Below are 20705 nucleotides of genomic sequence, written 5' to 3'. Positions count from 1 at the left end.
GTAAACCTTGGTTAATCAGAGAAATTATTCCTTCTACGATACTCGAGTTACAAAGCTACTCTAAATGAGACGAGAATGCGAATTGCTCGGCGGCACTCCGTATATATGTCGAGAGAGAGACAGAGAGGGAGAGAAAGAGAGAGAGGGGAGGGGAGAGGAAAACTACAGATCTCGCGATACAAATTCCGGGGGTGCAAGGGGGAAGCGGATCTCACTTGAAATTGTATTCCCGCGAACGTGACGGGCCGGAAGAACGACGGCGCGCGTGCGACACGAGGAAGCCAAGCGAAGATCGGTTCGGTCTCCCCCGGGAGTGGCGTCTCTCCGTGACCGACGCATAGAGACATGGTAAACGGCACAGAAGCGAGTCGAGCCGAGCCTCGCCGTCGTCAACCCTGCCTCGCGTGCCGGGTCGAGTACGAGGAGGACGGAAGCGGCGACGACGGTTCCTCGTCGTCGAGAATTTTCCTGTGTGGTCTCGCCGCGCGAACGGCGACGATATTTTAGAGTGGCGGACCGGTCGATTTTATACTCGCCGGCGACGGTGCCCGGGGTCTCTTAACGCGCCGGGGCGCTTCCTATGTCGCGTCGACGATCGTTAATATGCCCGAGGGTCGTCCTCAGCGCGGCAGCGACGTGAAATACTGCGACGCGTTCCGTCCCGACGCTTCGCTGCCGTTTCACGTGCCGTCGCGCCGTCCGGCGCGAGTCGTTTCCACGTTAACGCGCCGCTATTTCGTGGCTATCAGCTGGTTCCGCCGCTCGCGCGCGATTCGCCGCGATAATTACGTCCGAAACCGGCTACCCTCCCTTGGCAGAAGGCGAGATCGATTGGTAAGGGCAACGCGCGTGTAATACGTGTGTTGAATAAAATCGCAGTGTAATTTGAAATATGTGAAAACCAAGATCCCCTATTAAATTGATTATATAAATCCTGTAAATATATTTTTAAGTGTTAAGGCACCTGTAACTTATAAGATAAAATTTCAATACGAGTCTGTGACAGCAATGACATTTCTTGACTAAACCTTCCTTATTTTTGAGTGACGTATATTATGTATATGATAATACGTATGGAGGTATTAATAACTTATTTAAAATATTACGTGCGGAATATTCTTGTCAGAACGCGACATATTTCGCCAAGACGGATTTTAATAAAAATCTGTCACGTTGAAATAATTCGCTTTTTATACAAGGTGTTCTCAATTCCTTAAACACTATTCAGTACACATAAAAATTAATAAAAATACCTTACATAAGAGGCAAATCATTTAAATTTGACAGACTGCTATTAAAATCGTAGCAAATATATGTGTATACACACACACACACACACACACACACACACACACACACACACACACACACACACACACACACACACACACACACACACACACACACACACACACATTAACGTTTAGAAAATCTCGTTGCATAAATTTAAACGTTGATCCCCCATTTATTGCAGCGATATTATAAGATTTTTATACGATTCAAGAAATGTGACAGTAACAATCGAATTAATTGTTACTTGCCATACGTTACACGTGTAACTTTATTATCGTGACATTATTCCTCACAATCCGTGCGCACAATATCGCAATCATTTCATATGCGTCCAACCAACAAAGTTCGTTCTCCATTGTGATGTCCGCAATCCCTGTTTCCGATCATTCATAACTCGAAGCATCGATGCGTAGGAACGCGCGTTTCAGGTACACCTAGTATGGCCGACGACGTCGTAGTCGTCGGCGTCGTCATCGCGAAACTCGATCAGAGAGCGTGAGGGGAGCACGTAGACGGGGTATCCGCACGTTGCCGGAGGCGGTAGAGAATCGTCTGGCATTGTGCTTGCAAATCAAGCAGGCCGAATTTACATGAGATTTATGGCATTCCGTTTGCCCGTGCCCTCGGACCCTCCATGCCCCTCGCCCCGGCCCCTCCTCCTACTGTCTCTGCCGATATCTTCGGACGTAATGCGCCCGGTTCGATCGTTACCGTCCGTACGTGTCCCGGTGTTTAAGATCCGCGTCCGATTGCAATCGGAATCCCGCGACAACCGACAGCTGAAAGAGTTGTATTAATGATCGCGGCGCCGTTGGCGAACGTTCAATTGTTTCAGGGTTACGGATTTAAACGTATGCTAATAGCGAAACATTTTCCCTCTCTCCGCCACAACAGTCAGAATTAATATACTCCCTCCGGCTATTATTATCTTCCTATTATAATGTCCGCCTACGTACTATTACTTTCCCGTTATATCGCCCATCTATCACCCAGCGCTCAAGCGCGTACTGAAATTTCAAATATAGTCGAAGTGCAACCTATTTATATAATTGCTCATAATAGATTTCTCGATACGAGCATGCTGTTAAATCATAGCATTCTCCTCGATTGATTTTATAACGAGATATCTCTATCAGAATAATGTTATCTATATAAGTTCGCTATGAAGAATTAACGCAATATTTATTCGCGCGTTTACCAGCTCAATTCGCCTGCCCGGATTCGACAAGCGGATCTCCGGAGATGACGATCATAAGAGGACACACGTGTGCGAGCGTAACGTTTTTTGCAAGAGATGCCCGAGGAACAAGGACGGAGGGCTGTCGCGAAAACCGGTCGGACAAAGACATCGGGATAATGGGTAGGTACCGCGCAAAGCGCCTACGCAAAAAGACTTGGAAATAACGGCCCCGGGTCCGCCCCATCTCGGGCGATATCTGTACGGCAGATGCAGCGATCCGTGGCCGTAAAAGGGGAAGAAGAGAACGTCTGTTGTGCGTGTCGGCTCCGCGGCGAAAAAGAAGCGTACATAAGTATGTGCCCGACGAATCGCAAAACCGCGCGTTAACGCGCCTGCACACTCGATATTCGCGCCTCCGAACCACAAGTGATAAAAACATCCAAGGCGATTAACAGGCAGCGCGTTAAACGGTTCGTAAGTATGTATTAATACACTGTTGAATTTTTCATTATTAATAGTTTGCAATGAATCATTACAACCGCATAGAGTGCTACGGTGAGTGAATTTTCAGATGTTAATTCCAAAAATACAGTTATTCAGATTTTGATAGTTTAAAATAGTATTTAATAAGATATTTTTTATACTAAAAGTGTTAATTTGATTATTCTTACAATTAAATGTTAAAAAATCTTTATTATATAGATCAATTTTTATTCATAGTAAAATTAACATCAGAAAAGTGTAAGAGAAAATATTAGCACTCTAGAATTAATAATAAATATATGCATCATTCATACACGTTATTGTTCTTTTATATTAAATATCTTGAAAGCTTTTACGATTGAAAGTTCAGTGTCCTTAATTAGTAGCCTCTCTTCATTAACGACGATTCTTCCGTATCATCGAACTCATTCCTCCCCCTCCGCATTTCTTAATTTCTTCTTAATAAAACAGAAAATTCTCACTTGATCATTTATTGCCATACAGAGCATGATACGCGATTTTTTGCGCGCAAATATACGTATATATCTTTATAATGGCTGCGAGGAAGTGCGATGGAAAGAAAGAAAGAAAGAAAGAAAGAAAGAAAGAAAGAAAGAAAGCGTATACAGATGTAAATAGGCAAATGCACCTGCAGATCCATAAATTGATAGCTTTGTGTTTATATATGAGAATGTTCGAGACACCGAGACAGGAAGTAACACCGGTATAATTTCAGTTTAGACACCGTTGCTATAAAGCAGCGGAAATGTTATTTGTTCGTATATAGTTATGAATATATCTAGGACAATATAAAACGAAATAAATCACATATATCGATGAACATCCAATCGCTTCTCAAAAGTATCGCGGAAAAAGGGAAAATGAGACGTATACGTGCGCTCGCGCGACGTAAAGGAAAGCAAAACTTCCTCCTGCAATAACCACTCCCATCTCCGACATATTCGAATCAATATATCGATATAGGGGGAGGATCGCTTCTCACGATGCAGCTGCATCGGGCTGGTTGGTGCCGCAAAGTGTGAGCTTCGCCTCGCATCACCGCCTTCGCCTCGGAATTTCGTGAGATTGCAACCAACATCCGCGGGTGGTCCTTTTTAATTTCCTGTCCAGGATGCGCCTGGACCGCCGCTCCGTAGCTCCGGGGACAGGGAGCACACCGGTGTGGAACGAAAGGAGACAGAAGGGCGGTAGATAGAGAAGCGACTTACAGTTGCTGAGCCGGAATTCGCGCGAATTCTTAAAATTCCGGATTTAACTCTCCTGAAGGATTAAAGCGCGACCTATTCGAAAATGTCCAAGTGCCAAAGAACTTGCACGACTTTTTTTTCCCTTCTCTCTATCGCCCTTTTCTTTCCGCGCTTCTGAAGGCAGTACTTTCTTTCATCTTTGACGGAGTTTTACTACACTTGGGGTGGGCATTTTTTTTTTCTTTTGCCAAAGTGACTTATGCGAATACATATTTATGCCTGGCTGTACAGTCGCTTCCTGTACGTAACATGTATGTATTATAAATGACAAAAAATCCTTTCGGAAAAACATCAAATCTTGTTCGGCACATCTCGATCGAGGGTAAGGAAATGGGAGGAGCGTATGGCGCGTCGGTAAGTGGATTCGTTCCGTGTACGGCATCTCAGAGATGTATGTATATGTAAAAACCATGAGCGCGCTCCTCTCGGAAACCTTCGTGACACACGTTACTCGAAAATAGAAAGAGTTGTGCCGGGGGAAACGTCCAATAAGCCAGGTCGTTTCTGACTCGTGAGCGACGAACAGCCAGCCCATTTTTAGGGCACGCAAAGAGCGAGATACAATCTCCCATTGCATTTTCAAATGTAGGTTTAATTAATGACATAACTCACGCGTTGAATGTTGGCCGGTAAATCTTCTTGCTCGCGAGGCTCCATTGTACCGGGCGAAATTGCGATTTCAGCGAATTAAGAGTACATCTCTATTTTCGCGAATGCACCGAATAATTGAAAAAATGTACGACAGTAATTTTGTCAAGTTGGCGAGGATATAACGATATTGAATTGGCGAGACGGTAGTTTTCCTCCCAGAAAGCAATATTTGGATGACAGCTTGACAAAGCTGTTACACCAGCGTGAAAGCAGTTGATAAAGAAGCTACGTATAACATGATAAAAAGTTGTAATCGAAAGGAACTAACACAATAAGTTGAAATCAAAATCCGTAGGATTTTGTAACGTGCCATCCAGGGGTAAAAAAAAAAACACTTTTCGTAATAATTCGTTTATCAACGATCTTAATTTTCATTCTCTAAGTGAATTTTAATTCCGAAAATAAAACAAAGAAAAACACATTACTGTATTCTTTGATCATTTTAGCGTGAAAAAAAAATGGAACGCAATAAGCTAATGTGTTTAACTTAATCGTTTCTGTCACTTTTACGAAGGCGTACATATATTCACGACGTAAAAGTTTTGGCGAAAACGGAGCGCGTCGAATAACATCTTATGCTCGGCGCTGTGTTAAAATATTTTGTATCGCGCGAGAAAAAGAGCGTCTCGTATTGTCACGCGTTCGACCCTTTTTTACATACCGTCATATAACGTTAATGGAACGAGCATTTCGCCGCGCATATACACGAATAAGGCGCATTGCAGACGATAGTACACGCTACTGCCAAGTATGTAAAAAGGCGCGAGCGAGCCAGATATCATTCTTTGATCTCTCTGTCTTCGTATTGCTACCCTTGTCGAGAATCGTGATAAAGTTTTCGACGATTGCTGGAGCTACATAGATCAGCCACCTCTCTTTCTCACGTTTTTAGATGCCGTTGCTTTTATGTCGCGACGACCGCGCGGAATCGCGCGCCCGAGATGATAAAAATTTATGGAGATAGAAGTAAATTGACATCCCCCATAGAGCAAGTTCCGTCGCTCTCTGTTCGAGAGATCGTTAACTTTCAAGTAGATAGAATCGAAAGGTAACGGTGAAAATAATAGATGGGATCAGCAACGTGTCAAATATTGATTGGGCGTGGATGTGCTTTGAGACGAGTGTATCAGAGACATAAATATGTCGCAGAAATGTGTTATCGTTACGTTTTAACTGTGAATACTTGGATTTGAATACAATTACGGAACCGCGTAAAATCCTGTTCGCGTGCGAGAAATATTACGTATGTTGTCAGTACGACGATTATTGAAACATCCCATGAATAATTTAGAAGTAGTCAAAGATCGAATGCGAATAGACGTGAAGAGGTTTTAAGATTTCAGAAGCTTCCCTTGCTCCTTTAGCAGAGTACAGTTTACATGAAAAATACAAAGATTTTACTTTTGAAGATTATTTTACATTATTATGTGTTATTTATTACAAGTAATAAATACATATGAAAGAGAATAAATAAACTGAATTTGTAACATAAGAAGTTATTTGGAATATATTTTGAGGTCAAATTAAAAATATTAAAACAAATGAGAGAATGCAATGTGCGCGAAATATTTATTGCAAGAACTGAAAAACAATCAGTTAACACGGGAAATTCGCCAACTCGGTTTGCATTGAACTTTATTAACTCAATTTATATTTTATTTTTATAATATTTGTATATTATTTACGTATGACCTGTTTATTTAAGATCAAAAAACAACATTTTTGAAACAAATTTACTTTCGTCAAAAGCAGTTCTATCTTTTTCTATATATTTTTTAACTATATTTTTTTTAATGCTTTAATTAATTTCGTAATACAATATCGCTGAAATCACATTTATTATCGAAAACGATTATAAAATTATAAAACTATAGTTTACATAACTGTAGAAGCGTTTAATATTTAAAATAGCGAACAGTTTCTAAAATCAACCATTTCAAACAAGATTTAAATTTTAAACTGTTGATTTTAGAAATTGTCCGAAGATAGTAATGGTTTTTCTACATTTAAGTGAAGAAGATACGCGGACCTAACGAAAATGCGAACGATATTGCGAAAAGAGGTCGCGAGCTTAACAATGCAATTAAAGGACATCGTTACTGGAACCGGCCACAACTTGGCGTGCAATCGCGGGGCTCTCGACGGAAATACATTACGCGTGAGAAAGAAAGAAAGAGAGAGAGAGAGAGAGAGAGAGAGAGAGAGAGAGAAAGAAAGAAAGAAAGAAAGAAAGGTGGGGTTACGTTGCGTTATTGTTCCGCGAATAACGGCATTGCCATACCTCTTTCGACGGCGATGCGGCGCAAAGTACCCTGGACGCGCAATGCACCGCCGCCGCCGCCGGGGCGTAGGTTTCTGTGTAGCTGCACTTAGAAACCGCTCGGCGTTCGCGGGGAGAGCGCAATTTACACCCCGGTCGAGGAATCGTAGCCCCGGTAGCCGCGCGCGATTTAGATTTACGCCTTTTCACGAGGCGAGTTCGAACGCAGCGCGTATACACGCCCGTCGTCGAAATAAAGTAAACGAGCGACCGAACGAGCGAGAACGACTCGTCGTCTAGCGGCATTTGCCTCCCTCCCCCCCTCCCCCATCCCGTCTCTTTCTCTTGGCTGCTCTGCAAGATGTAGAGCACTAAATCACAACGACTATCGCCGCCGAGGGAAATATAGCGGAACCGCGACGGTTCTCTCGTTGTTTCGACAACGATGTTAATGGCACAAACGAGGCAAATAGGACAGAGGCGAGCCGAACGGGCGCGCGAGATTTACGGATGGAGCGGAGCGAGGCGAACACATCCGCGACAACAGCATCGGAGAACACGGACGGGATTGTAGCAAGTATACTCCGGTATCCTGCGGGTCCTGGCTATCCGGTCCGAGAAGCCGTTTCGACAGGCAAGCCAAGCAGGCAGGCAAGCAGGCAGGCAGGCAGGCAGGCAAGCAGGAAGGAAGGAAGGAAGGAAGTCTCTCGGTCGTGTGGCTCACAAGGACTGCAGAACTACACGCTACCAAATAACATGCAAATTCAATACTCTTACCGTGAGATCGGTTCAAAGCATCTCAAAGACGATAGTAGCTAGATGGTTTACGGCCCTACAAATTCGCGCAGGTGGCTTGCCACGTGAGACATTGCGTCGGGGATACCGTGTACCTGACAATTAAGGAAACATTCCAACTCCGTGCGCCTCAAACAAATTACGAAATGATTGCGACGCGAAAACGAGCTCTCTGTTGTGCATTTTCGCTCGCGACACGTGCTTTCGCTTTAAGAGAGTTTCAACCTTCGCGTATAAACGAAAAGAAAATTAGTTTTATTAATGCGCGGGAACAACGCGAAAGAGCCCCGCGCGTACGTACATACGAAATATCACGCTCCTCTCCTTTTAACCACCAGTTTTCTTTTTTCAATTATTTAAATTCAATTTTCCCTCGGTGATTACTTTATGGAATATCTAATTATGAAAATACTTTTATTACTGAAGAATAACATGATTTCACTTAATTTCAATTTAATAAAAAAATTTAATATCGAACTGAATTCAGTTTTAGCATAAAAAAATTTGAAGAAGCTTTGCAAATAATATTCCATTAAATTTCGACGGAGAAAAAGTCGGTTAAATATTAAAATAAATTAAATAGGTCTGAAATATAGTATCAAACGCATATGCAAGGCATCGCGCGCTAAGCTGTATGTTCATATTTAAAGATAAATGGCATATTATGAAGAATGAAGAATGGCAGTGGCGATTAAATGCCGCATCATTTAATCGAAATGTTTCAACCGCGCGGGCATAAACTATACCATCGCGCGGACGGCGCATCGACATACATAATTTAATGTCGAAATAACGTCGACGGTGCATTTTGCTAAAAATTTTCAATTTCCAATGAGCGCGGCCGCCGCGACGCGGTAACACATAATTGATGTGGGCCTCCGTAATTCAAACTATTTCGCCGTAAATTACGCGTGAGGGATATTCGTAATAACAATAATTACAATAATCTGATGGAGACTGGCACGGGTATCGGCACAGAAGCAAATGCAATTAGCGCACGCCACATTGGACCGAGGGTATCTGAAATTGATGAGCTAGTTAGATAGGTTCTCGGCACGCCGGATTTAGGTATAGAGCTAGGGGGTAGCGTTGTGCCGCTGACCGAAAACTACCGTCGCAAGAAATTTGCATCCGCTAAACCTCCGAGTGCGCATTGCGAAACAAACCAACCGCGGGTCAAGCGTCGCGTAAACGTTCATTAGAAAAATACCTCTTAGCTCGCGTCTTTTCTTTTTCCTAACTCTTACTCCAATCCGTTGTGTTTTATAAAGCCCTAAAAACACGAAATTCCGTATGACAATTCTCTTCGTTCGGATAAAAACCTTCGAATTTCTCCTCTCGCTCGTTGACGTTATTCTATATGACCGAGCTTAACACATATTACGAAAGACTTATTCCGACTTCTCCAAGTCCCTTAAATCGGCTTTAGGAGAGAACTCGCTCCGTTCTCTCGGGCATTCAATTATCGTCCGACGAATTCCAAGTCGGAGCTCTCGGTAGTGAGATTTTTAATAAATGTCACCTGTAAAGTGATATGAATGAGGAAACCCCGTGAAATCTTCCGCCGTAAACCGGTATAAAACCACGGCCGAAGGTTTACCGAGCGCACCCATACGTGAAACGCGCGCGTCGACGACAAAACCGGTTCCCCGCGAACGATCACCTACGGCTCTACGGATGTGTGACAGGAGTCAACGTCTCCGGGATGTCCCCTGCGCCGTAATCTTCGCTGTCGTACAAGCGCGCGGCCCCTCGCTACGGTGAATCTTCGGGAGGAGTGGCTATGCAAAGAGAGCGGCGGCACGCCCGATTCGCCTTTATGCGCCCGGGGCCCCCCTTCCTTAATGCCTATCCCCCGGGGTTCTTCATCGCCGAGAAATACGCGCCGCGTATAAGCGGGCCTGGATTACCCAGAAAGCACCGGTGAGCTCCGCGTTTTGAATAGGCAAATAGGTTTACTAAATTCCGCGGGATTAAGCGGACACGAGTAAATGAAGCGAGAAGCTAAGTAAGGAAGCTACGTACACAACACGATTGTGTGCATGTTGCTGGATACGCAACCGCTGAATCCGCTTCATTAATTTACGCCACATAACAATTAAAGCTGCATAACTTTGTGGTATGTAAATTGCGCGCGTATATAACACAATTTTCGTCCAATTAATATACCGGTGAACGCATGGGGTTCCTCTCGTGAGCTATCACCGTAACACGAAACACGGACAACGTTGTTATCAATGACGCGATAAGAAATTTACAACTTATGAGATTATCAATCGAATAATACCGAATTCTCTTTCTCTTATTGACTCGTCAGATGATATTTTATTTGTCGAGTAAATTATTTCGGCCGGCATAAAAAGGATTTCGTTTTGTTCGATCAAGATACCGTTGCGCATTTCACCTGTCGGGTCGTTTTCACGGCATCTTCGATGAAATATTGGGATATAAACCTTTTTATAGGCTCACTTAACCAACGTGTTCCTCGAGCATTTATTTTTAAAGAGAATATTTCAACTGTGTGTCACACAAGGCGACAAGATTGACAATAAAAAAAAAAAAAAGACATCTCAAGTTGACGCGACATTTCATGAAAGAATTATGAGAAATGTTCCATGCAAAAGTTTCAAATGAAGAGGAAACACGGCTACTTTACATTTTCGAAACCACACGTAATCACGTTCGTACATCAAGCACGTGTTCGTTCAATGGTTGTCCGCGGCAAGTTTCGTTATGCTTATTGCGTGTACCACGCAGGAACGCAATTGTCCCCGCAGCTAGAAATATTGTTGTAATGATGCGTAGCCGCAAGATTGCTCATCGGCCGTGGAAGACACCTAACTACTGCCGGCAAGATGAGCCATAAACTTTTTCCGCATGGTCAAAGCTCGGAAAATCCAACGATCAACGGCGTAACCAGATGAGAGCGAAAAGGACAAGAGACCGGAGAACATGTGTACAAAGATCATTGTAGACGTAAAGCTATTCAGCTGTATCAATATGTACATGTAAAACGACGTTAATTTCCTCAGGGTTGGAAAAGAGAGAGATGGAGGGAGAGAGAGAGAAAGAGAGGAAGACTACAACGCTGAAAGTAAGTAAAAAGAGAGAGTGCTTTTAATAGAAGTCGGTGTCTTCTGACCATGCTAGACCTAGTTACGCCAGTGCCGCCGATTTTTCCGGACGGATGTTAGAAGGACGGCGAGATGTCGTACTCTTTGCGGTTTCTTCTCAGCTGGATGCAATGGGGCGTTCACGGCACGATGGCGAGCCGATTTCGTTCCGGTCGAGAACCCGAGAAAAACGAGAATCGATTCGTAGTTACGACGGAACATGGACGCGCTCGTTTCGCTCCGCGAGTCGATCGCTGCGGATCGGCACGGCCGATGTCGAAGAGAGCCTCGATCGTGGTAAGTGCTCGAGGAGCATTCGAAACTTTCGCTGGAAATGGATTTTTACGCCGATGTAACCTACAGACCATAACTGACCAGTTTTAGCTACTTAACACATTAACAACGATAATATGTCCAATTTTTTACACGCAGAGAAAATCATATCGATATTATATCTTCAAATATTACATAATTCTTACGTTTCCGCTTCATTCGATCATTGATATATATATAAAATATCTCCGATATCTCATATTTTATAAAATATATGTCATTAGCACGAATGATTATTCACGTAGACAATTAACATTGCGGATGTAAAAGGCGAATGATTTAATTGTTATTTCACTTTATTATGTTTCCTCTTGAAGTAATATCAATTTTATAAAATCAGTAAATATTATCATAGCTTATTTTACTTATCATTTTAATTTTATTTAAACAAAACAAAATGGTGTAAAAAAATATTTTTTTTATTCTAACACACACACACACACACACACACACACACGCGCGCGCGCATATGTACTCATACATAATCATTATTAGTTATAACTAAATTGTTGGAAGCTAAATCATTTTAGAGTTTCGTGTGTTTGTGTATGTGTAAACAAAAGCGTAATTGTATGTTAATTAAGAGAAACGTAAATGAACATGTAGATTGAAAATACAGATGAAAAATTTGACAGTAGCCCAAAGTAAGCGGGGATGCATGCATTATGTATCAAATTATATTAATTGCTAGAATAGTCGATGGAACTGCAAATGCACCTCGACATTTGCTTTATGTCATATTAATATTTCGGTCGCCACGAAACAGAAAATTACCTCATTTGAAGCAAATTGCCTCGATATATACCGCCCGCCTCTCCATAACGTCAAATTATTCGACAGAAAAATTGTAGTTTACCGATAAAAGCAAACATAATCCATTGTATATAAAAAAGTCCAGTAATGGAGTTTTTAACGCTCGTGGGTCGTATGGCTATAGAGAATTGGATCGACTCAAAAGTTTCAAAAATATGGGGATAATGTGAATGAAAATAAAGGTAATGCACGAGAAGAGTGTTTTCATAATTTCTGCTGATAGAAATCACGCGCTAATAACATAACAGTTGCACATTAAGATTTAAAAAGACAAAGTAGGCTGTACGCATGTATTTAAAAATACAAAAGCGAGAAAGGACAAAACGTATTTATATTTTAAATCGAATCTCTCGACAAACGCGAATACGTATAATTAAATATCTTTTGCTCGCATATAAAATTTTGAAAATGCACGACAAAAGTAGCGTAACACTCTTTTTTTCACCTGCCCTGATATGTGAATAAAAAAATCGTTGTGCCGAAACTGTATCATTCTGCAATCTTGACTCGTGTATGAGTCAGAACGGTTTTGAAATGTTATAATTTTATATCAGTTATTAATTACGTGCACAGTAATATTTGTCATTCACAATGATAAATGTTACCAAGAGATATGCAAATAAAGTCACATTGCGCTCATTAATTTCTCAATATACAATCCACAAGTGAATATAGAAATGTGTCAATGCGTACATTTCTACTACATATTTGCTTGATACTCGTTTACGAAAATTAATTTTACAGATTTACCCATACGTTCTTAAATTCTGTACAGAAGAAAATATGAAGGATTGGATTTCGATGTGATCGCAAAAATTATATTAATCTATTACAATTAATAATCACGCGCGCTTGTATTTTCGAATAAAAAATCTAATTCACACAACTTATTTATCTATTCTGACTTCTTTTGCATCATAACTGTTAATCAACAAAATAAACGTTTGTTTGTTGCCACAGATTCTGTTTGTACGATTCATTGACGGCGAACAGATTCGCGAATCCGCAGTCACGGACATTTCGTTACTTTCCATGTAACAGCGTAAAGAAAGAAATAACGTGAATCTGGGAGTTAACGATTCGTTCCCGATGGTTCGGGCCAAATAGAGCGCACGCGTCCAAATTGCTCGTACATCCTCGGACGTATCCTTCGGGACGGCCGCGGCGAAGTTGGGAAGCGAAGAGCGTGACGCGAGAGAGGACGACCGATCGAAGATTCGAAATGCAACCGAGCGGCACACGACGACCAGGAGCGAGCAAAACGGCGAGCTTCGGTTCTCATGGCACGTGGTACAGTAACGGCCGCGCGGAATCTAATGAAGGGATGTCTAGGGAGCAGTTTAAGCAGTTTCGCCTAATCTAACTGCCGCGGTCGCCGCGCGGAAGCAAAGAGAGAGAAGCTATACGTGGCTTTTGCCGGTCCGCGATAGCGGTAACTCGCGGATGCAAAAGGGGAGAAAGAAGCGAAACGAATCCCATTCGTGAGAAAGTAATCGTGAAGGGGCAACGAGCGAGAACGAATTTGGGGTGCGATAAGATCGCGATGCCGATCATTTGATCTTTGGGTACACGGCTCGTTTGAGCTTTGCAAATTGCGCAATCCATTCGTTCTCGTACACAGGCAAATGCGTAATTAATATCACTATTGATCTCACAGCACATTATGCACCCCCGGTGAAAGTTATTGCATCTGAAATCTGATTACGATGGATTTAATTCAGAAAATTTCGATTCAACTTTTCCCCAGTCAATTTCTTTCATTAATAAAAACGATCGAATCAATTGTCGCTTTAACTCTATCAATTGCAAATAAAGTTAGTTTTATTTAATTAGCATTGTGACATTAATGACAAATAAACTACATTATTTTGCTATTAGCAAACGAATTTGTAAATGGCGTTGTTATAGCGAGCGACACGCGGCACGGATTTACATCGAATTATACTCCTCATTACTGATTCATAAAATAGTCGACGAAGTGACGAAGGCCCGGATCTGCAGCCCGCCGGGCGCAGACCGGAGCCGGAAACGGAGATTTCTCCCTTCCCATCTCCTTTCCTCAGCGACGAAGATGGTCACGGACGAAATTGACGATTCGTCTTTAACCATTCTTCGCTCTGCTGGATCTCAAAAGTAAGCAAGAGTGGTGGTAGTAACCGACATGGGTACGAAGGTAAGCCCATCGAGTATTCATGCGGCTTTAATTACCGGAACAAACTTTCGGCCCGATTGGAAAAGTTTCGACGATGCCGGCGTACCTGATCACCGTGCGAGAGAAGAAGGTTGAACCGGCCGAGCTAAGAGGAGACGGATAAGGACGAAGATATCGCGACGGAGAAGATATTAAAGGTGAACCCGTAGTACGGAACTTCTCCCTCAGCTTCCACGTCTGCATGCTACATGTGCGCTCGGCTCCGCTGCTACTTTACATCATTACCACATCTTTGATCGTCGTGCGTCTTTTACGACATCTCCTGAAGTGACGCCGGGAATACCACATCGTGGCGTAATCCGAATCGTAACATTAAAATTGACCATATCTCCTACGTAACGATCACCTGAATACGTAATTCACGAAATATAAATTAAGAAATAAGTAATGTTACACTTTACAACGAAAAGATGAGTCGCGTTGTCAAGTCGCCGTTTAACTGCAACAATTCAAGCCTCGCAGCTGAGGTGACGTTATTATTAAGCAGAACAAAACGAAAAATATCAAGTTGGAAAATGATTTATTCGTTAATTTAAATATTACTAATCCGCCGTTTAAAAAAATTACTTTAATCAATCATCAGCGACGTTAGAATTACATTATATATTCTTCGCGTTTGACTTTGCATGCAGAGGCGCGATCAGCGGTGCATTTCCTCCGTTCCTTTAACCCGCATGCATTCGCGCACTGGTGCGCGAGCAACGTGCGTTGCGTGCGAGACGTCGAAGCCTGACGTAGCCGGCGTCGCTTATCGAAAATCTTTTCACGCACTGTACGCGCGAGTATGTCATGAAACTCGGCTCATGCATCTTTGAGAAACCGCGAAGTCACCTCGCGCTTAAGAGCTCGCGGCATCGATTACTCCGAGTACTTGTTAGCTATGCTAACGACACTCAGCTCAGCTACTTGCCGCGCACTTAAGTTCATAAATGTTCTTCAACTTTCGTAATTATTTTCTTCAGTTCTACGACCCCCTCCCCCCGCCCCTTGTAGATTATCATCCTGCCTATCATCCGTTTCATTTCCTGAAGAACTAACGGCGCTGCGCGAACGATCGCCTTAACGGTCTAGGCCATTAGGCAAATTCCGACAGCTCGGAAACGTGTTAATCGACGAGTTTGTGCATATTGGAGAATTATTTGCGAACGTCTCCCGTTTATAAAATGTAAAATGTATAAATGTGCCTTTATGTTGCAATGAAACTTTTTCGAGAGAAATCATTCCGCGATGCACGTCATACAATTTTGTATGATTGTCTTTCCTCGCGCGAGGAAATTTCCGATCCACTTGCCATCGGCGCTATCGACGGTATCGATGGGGGGAAAGTACAGACAACGACTTCTCAATACGACATCAAACGGCCGAAATAGTCGACTTTTACGAGCGCCCGTGATACGAGGCCGACGACGTGTCGCGTCGCATCGTTTCTGCAAATTCAACCGTCGAACTCCCTACTCGGCAATCGTCCGTTCGATCAGAGGCACGTCATTTCGAAATTTCGTATCGACCGAAACGAGACTTTCGCTCGACGCCGTAAATGCAAGTGGCGGAATTATTGATAAGCGATCCGAGAAACACTTTACATAGACTCATTCGGATTTTCGAAATAATTTGTAAATTTATCATTTGTGCGTCTTGGTATTTTTTAATATGTTGTAAAGCTAACGAAAGATTTTTGGTTAAGTTTTTCTAAATTCAAGTGATACTGAATATTTAGTCATTCATTTTCCCTCTCTCTCATTCTCTCTTTAATTTATAATTATACTGCGCGGCATAATAGAGTGCAAAGTGTTTTCGTGGCTGAAAAGAGCGCGTCGTAAGGTGCCTAAATGTGCCGTTTCTAAAGTTTTAAATCCGCCACCGTCTGGAGCAAAAGACGAGAGAGAAAGAGAGCACGTTAGCCCGTCAACGCGCCAATCTAGAACGTGCCTGGAACGAGTAGTCGGCGGCTTCGCCGTTGTCGTCACCGTCACCATCATCGTCCTTTCTCGTCGAAGTTACGCTAGGTTAGGCTAGATGTGTGTTTTGTCTAAACGAAGGAAGAGGCAAACTGAGGAAGAGAGAGAGAGAGAGAAAGTGAAGGAACCGAGAGTGAGTAAGACCAGGCAACTCGCCGAGCGCGATATTGGGACCCATTGTTCTAAAGTCGCGACGCCCATAGAGACGAGGTACCATTGTGCGAAGGGCCGACCGCCCTTGTTGTGCCGCGTTCGCCGGCATCACAGCTCCGCTCGATTAAAAGGGTGTTAATTGATCCCTCGATCGACGCTTGGATGGCGAACGCCGCTCGAACGAATTCCTCATATTGCCGGGCGCTTACAAGCGACTTGTCCTGCATTTGCCTGCATTCTCCGCGTGGTGACATTCTTCGCTTTACCGATTAGTAATTTCATTGGAGATTTAATAAAACGCCGTTAAAGACTTTGCATTGTGTAACAGTTTTAATAAACTAAGATTTTTTTTAAACGTAATTACGCGGAGAAATTTCGATAACCTTTCTCTTCTCTCTTCAAACATTCGCCGTTTGATAAAACTTGTTACGTAATACTCATTTATAGTCATTTCATTTTTATATAGTGACTATAGTATTCCATAAATAGATTCTCTTGCCGGTATAGAGAAAAATATGTTGGCCGGGTTCATGATTTTATCCGATCAAATTTGACCGAAATATCTGTGCAGCGTCACTTACGACATAAAGACGCGTTTCCATATATGCTAAAAACGTGGGAAGATCGTCGAGATACTCTCTTTCGAAAGAATATTTCGGGGATCACTCCGGCGTAGCCACGTCCGGCTGGAACGGTGGCCTTACAGAGAAACGGCCACTGACCCGATCGCGCGTGTGTTGCAGAAGGAATCGATTCCGCGACCGTGGCGGAATCCTGAACGTATATCGATCGATGGCCTGGGTCTTGGGATCGCGCGGAGCGTAGAAACGGCTTTTATGGTGTCGACAACCCGACGACGGTAATACTGCCTCGGCTGCCGTCGTTCCGAGGGTCCACAGTTCCGTCGAAAATGCACATCGCGGTTAGCGATCGTCAGTTGAAATGCAAGTAAAAGTAAAAGCGAATTTACTATAACCGTACGCCAAGCGATCCGTAATTGTCATCGAACGCAATCTTACTTGATTAATCGAAAATAATCGATTGGCAACACGACTATAATCGTAAATTATGTTATGTACGTCACACATTTACATTTCTGTTTGTATGTACGAAATAAAGATTAATTAAAGAAATGCTCTATAGTTCATTCTAAACGATCATACAAATAATAATCCATAAGAAGAGAAAAATGTAATCGTTGATCGTAAAAAAAGAATCAAGGATCATCCAACGTTGTCAAATTGAACGAAAGTCGCGCGACGTCTAATCTCTGCGATTCACTTTACGTAAGTAACATTGCTCGATATACGTATACCCCCTCCTTTAGAGTGCAGTTCGTCCAAGTATGGCCAGCGGAAGCGTAACGCGTAAATTCACCTTAAGTATATTCCCACCCGGGCGGCACCCGGAGTTAATAAGCAGCCGAAGTACCGACCAAATTTGTGGCTTCTAACCGTAACGCCACGTCCCGCACCACGTTTCGCCCACTAATATGGCTCGTGCGTTCACCTACACGCCACCCAACTTAGCTTCTACCATGCCAAATCCCCATGCGATACGTTTATATTTGCTGTAGCGGCGGCGGCGGCGACGATGGCGACGACGACGACGACGACGACGACGACGACGACGACGACGACGACGGCGTCGGCGGCGTCGGCGGCGGCGTGCCAGCCGATTCGCCAAGGCTGGTATATCCTCTTACGACCCTTCGAACTTCCTCAAGTAGGTACGTCTAAGTTTGCGCGGACGGTATCCCACCGGGCCGAGATATCATCCGTTATTAGGGCGTTAATCCGAAATATGCCGGCGCGCCGACACGATTGCAAATTACCTCTAAGGCCGCGCATGGCGGGGATCGCGGCGATCATCTCGGATGTAGGTCGGACCGTTGCCGTTCGATCCCGTCGCGCAATTAGGTACGCTAAAATTTAATGGGTTATCGATCGTCCGACTTTTACTCACTCGGACTGAAGGGCGGGGGGGGGGGGAGATAATCGGTAATTCGCGGTGCCGTTAGCCATCATCAAGGAGACAGGCTCGCGCAATAATAACGAGTATTATGCAGCCGGTATTATGGATATTATGCAAATGTGCAGTATTACGTACGCGTTTTAACGCGGAGAAACATTCCCGGGATAAATCTCAGCCGCCTGCTCCTCCGTACAACACACCGGCTACAATGATAATATTAAGGGCACAAATCTAATGGAACGAGTCCACGCGGCATACTATATCAACGTACCTATGGCGGTGAACACGCCGAGAGAGCGTGATACATGGCCGTGCGAATCGAGTCTCGGATTATCTCAGGCGGTTTCTATCGCTAATGCAATAGGTGGTAGTCGAAGAACCTCCCGTGCCCGGAGACCGAACTATAGTGCGATAGGGAGCGCAATTAGAACAATCGTGACGCGATGCGAAACAAATGCGTGACAAAGAGCCGAGGAGGCTCTAATCATTCGCGTTCGCGATGGGGAGACAACGACACCGTACCAGCGATCGCATCCGCTGATACCGCCATACGAACCGGGCCGCATCCCATGTGTAGCACGGCGCCGTTTCCCATCTTCTTTTATCCTCGCGACGTGTAATACCCTTTTACCCGCCGTGTAATAACTTGAATTGAATTAAATGAATCCAATTTCGCGATTATCAAATACTCTATCTGCAGCTCTCAAAATTAAACGTTAAATATTTCACGGATATCTCCCGGGGGTCTCCCAGGATTTTTCCTATCCGGTTTTTCATCTCTCTGTTTCTACCAGCCGCGGGACGATACGCCACTTGGACGGAACGATTCACATGGTAGCGTGTATCGTCTTCTTCCTCGGCCAAGTCCACGAAACGGTGGCTCGACGAGCCGTGACGGAGGCTTCCGGTCGCACGGCCTACGCACGCATCGCATCGCGCCGGCATAGACGGTTCAGGAAAGATAAAGAGTAGACCGCGAGGAGGAGGTCGCTCGGCGAGTAGGGGAATGAGCGCGGGACACACAATGAGAGGGAAACCGGAGCGAAGAGTTGCTCGCGGTCGAGCGTGACCTGTAGAATTATTCGCATCGAGTCTCCTCGGTCTGATTATAAATAAGAAAAAAAAAAAGATACTAAGTACAGGATCGACTGCACCCTTTCAATTGCTCATCTGATTTTGTCATCCGCCCCAGCAAGATACTTTCCACTTTTTCTTTCCTCATAATGAGTCAAAGTTTCCATTGTTAATAATAATAATAATAATAATAATAATAATAATAATAATAATAAAAATTAAAAGAGCGGAGAAGAGAGAGGGACAGAGAGAAGCGTCGAAAGAAGGTAGTCAAAGTTTCCTGAATTTCCTAATAACGGAAAATGGTGGCGACCGAAAGTGCTGATAAGCGAGAGTCGAGTATTAGGTAAACGTGCAAGGGCCGCAGGTGATATTGACTTGCTCCATCTTATTCTCATCCCGGCCTCGATTAACGTATCTGACTCATGATTAACATACATCGTCACGGCTTCTGCGCTTTGCGTAAGAAAGTGCTTTATTCTTCACGATTATAGCGCGGTTATTTCTCAATGCATTGTCTAGTCTGACGATCATTTATATCAAACCAGCATTATCTTGTAAAAAGTATATATTTGATTAAATTAAATGCCATTTTGAAACAAACATCTAATTGTTTCTTATGATCGCAATAACAGCGATATTAGATTACAGCAATATTTGAGATGAAAATTCATCATACATGCATGTAATTGACGATGCAGCGCGATGACACGATGGTAATCTGTCGATTTTCTAGGAAGTTCACCAGGGTGTCGTTAACCAAGTTCGCGTTCTCGTTTAGCATCCCTATCTACTGGATAATTTATGATTTCCGACGTCTGGGTGTCGACAGTAGGATGCATAATTGATACGACTTTGACTAGACGTTGAGACATATCTCGAGGAACAATTCGGTTAAAAGATATCAAATTTCTATCTGAAAATTCAAGGGTCGATTAGTGACGCAGTGCGGCAGAAAATTATTATATAAAACTGTGTATGAATTAACAATATTATCGAGTATATATAGAATGTCTCGAAATTTGCGAAGTAGAATATACTATAGCAAAAAAGTTGTACAAATAATTTGTAAAAATAAAAGTTGTACAAAACAAATAAATATTAATCATAAAATACAATTTGTAAATTTTTTTTGGAACGATAGT

General features: G+C 43.2%; 1 long non-coding RNA gene across 1 annotated transcript; it reads left to right on the top strand.

Moving 5' to 3' along the window:
• The first annotated feature begins 256 nt into the window (after positions 1-256).
• Positions 257-10464, top strand: LOC118647105. Its single transcript, XR_004964409.1, has 3 exons — positions 257-834; positions 2495-2653; positions 2741-10464. It is a non-coding gene; the product is annotated as an uncharacterized LOC118647105 (long non-coding RNA).
• Positions 10465-20705: the final 10241 nt, after the last annotated feature.

Source organism: Monomorium pharaonis, chromosome 8, assembly GCF_013373865.1.
Source record: "Monomorium pharaonis isolate MP-MQ-018 chromosome 8, ASM1337386v2, whole genome shotgun sequence".
Taxonomy (NCBI): Eukaryota; Metazoa; Arthropoda; class Insecta; order Hymenoptera; family Formicidae; genus Monomorium; species Monomorium pharaonis.
This window is presented reverse-complemented; position numbering and strand designations above follow the sequence as displayed.